Below are 2,151 nucleotides of genomic sequence, written 5' to 3'. Positions count from 1 at the left end.
GGACTGAATACAGGACTAAGCAAAGATTAATCTGATCCCATTTCTACCTGTCTCTACTGTTTCAACTGTAACTGTCAGGATATATATTTATTCCAGCTCTCATAGGGCAAAGGAATGACTCAGACTTGTCAAATGTTCTTTGATTTGATACACAATATGAAGTTCACAATTTTCTTACAAATAAAACTATAATGACAAACATGAACAGCTGTGCCTATTTCTGAGACATGATTTTTTTTTTAATGTGTTCATATTTAACAGTGTACATCTGTATGCTGAAACTGTAATGGTGAACCTGAGGTGATGGTCAACAGAAGGCAAATATATATAAATATAAAACAATATTGAAGTAATGTCTTTACCCTCTGCAGCGTGTGGACGCTGTGCACGCAATCACCTTATTCACTGTAGTAAACATGCACCGCTAGCTCACGTGACTGACTGTCTCCATGGTTACATCGTATATTATTAGGTATGCAAACAGCTTCCAAAGATACCGCCATAGCTCTCTGCAGCTGTAACACTTTCACGCTTTGCAAATCACTGTGCAGTGCAGACGAGCATCAGTCAGCAAGTCAAGGTGGTGAGATGGACTCGTGCCCTTTGTGACTCTGCTAGTTCCTCTGAGGAAACACCACCGTCTCTCCACACCGTCACCATCTGTGAGCACAAACTGCTGCTCTGCTCTGCCAGCATGTAGGAAATCAGATATCACACACACAAGGGTGAAGAAACATTAGAGCTCAACTTTGGATACTTTAGATCTAAACAGATCAAAGTAGCTCTTAGTTTCAGCAATCAGTGAACAGACAGACAAAGATACCAAACTGATTCTGTATGAATACAATATAGTATTGTCAATACAGGTGTGAAATTAATGTATTAAAAGTAATATATATATATTTGATAAATTAGTTTGCTAAATTAGAATATATTTTTCTTTTTCTTTCATTTAACAATTGCATCTGAATGAATTAAATATTGAACAATAATATATTGTCACATTCTTCATTCTCAAATACAAATTTCACAAAGTAAATTTTTGATTAACATAAAAAATATGAATTACAAAAAATAATTGTATATTATTAAAATATTATGCAACCGTGACCAAAGTCAGAATTATCATTACAGTATTGTGGACTTACTGCTTGATAAACTTCAGGGGAGATCATGATGACAGAAAACTGTAAACAACACTCTGAAGTCTGAAGCTGCTTTTCTTGTTTCTGTGACCTCAGCACGCTGACAGACCTGAAGTTGCTACAGATTTTAAAAAGTGATAATTACAGGGAAGAAACTTCTCTTTTTCATCCGTTTAATCAAACATTTGATGCCTCAGCTGTCTCAGTCCTAAAGCGTTCTGCAACTACAACTAACCTGAGGAGGCTTGGATTTGGCTGCAGGTGCCCCTGTACATCCTTCTCAGCAGCACACATGTGGGGACCATTTAATCACACTTCTTCCTGAGCTTTGCTTCATCACAAGACTAAAGGTGGCATCCCATGTCACGGTCTTATCATCATCCAATTGGAGAAGAAACATTTACAGGCCTCCTGGTTTTGTTTTCTGATCCTGCAAAAAGACTGAGGACAACAAAGCCCAGAGAACACGAGATACACAACATCCAACATTCAGACTCAACAGCCTCCATAAATGAAGAGCACCAGGTTGGTCCAGTTATACTAGATATAAGCATACTTCACATTACTGTGTATGAATAATAATCAAGAGACAAACTTTGAAGATGCAGATCATGGTGTCCCATCATCAGACTGTAAACAAATATCCAGCAGGCTTCTTTGTTGGCAGAGGTGAAGATTCTCCCATCAGGGATCAGTAGCATGTATTAACCCGTGGTATAAGCAGCAGTCACTGAAATGTTACTGTTTCAGATATGAAATCTGCCACATAAAAGCCAGGGTGGGAGGGATCTCTGCAAACTGACTTACCTCTGCAAGTGTGAGGCTGTTCCTCCAGCTTCAACAAAAATCTGACTCTCCCGTCACAAACAAAAAAACTCCAGCTGGGAGATAGAAAACGCTGCCTGGGTCTTGCTGGATGTTGCTGGTCAGAGTCTCACATTAGCAGAGTGCTGCTTGGTCCCACTGACCCATGTGGACAGTGACTGTGGAGAACTGTTCTGGAAAA

The 2,151-nt window shown here is 39.1% G+C and overlaps 1 long non-coding RNA gene across 2 annotated transcripts; it reads right to left on the bottom strand.

Moving 5' to 3' along the window:
- Window positions 1–549: 549 nt before the first annotated feature.
- Window positions 550–1,839, bottom strand: LOC102076237 (uncharacterized). Of its 2 annotated transcripts, none has more exons than XR_002060537.2 (3): window positions 1,381–1,839; window positions 1,149–1,263; window positions 550–673 (listed from the first exon to the last, which is right to left on the bottom strand). It is a non-coding gene; the product is annotated as an uncharacterized LOC102076237 (long non-coding RNA). The 2 variants fall into 2 exon arrangements; XR_002060536.2 differs by having other exon boundaries at window positions 550–686; window positions 1,381–1,837.
- Between the last annotated feature and the right edge of the window lie 312 nt (window positions 1,840–2,151).

This window comes from Oreochromis niloticus, unplaced genomic scaffold, assembly GCF_001858045.2.
Source record: "Oreochromis niloticus isolate F11D_XX unplaced genomic scaffold, O_niloticus_UMD_NMBU tig00003056_pilon, whole genome shotgun sequence".
NCBI classification, from domain to species: Eukaryota; Metazoa; Chordata; class Actinopteri; order Cichliformes; family Cichlidae; genus Oreochromis; species Oreochromis niloticus.
The sequence above is the reverse complement of the archived record's forward strand: the minus strand, read 5'-3'. Positions and strand labels throughout refer to the sequence as shown.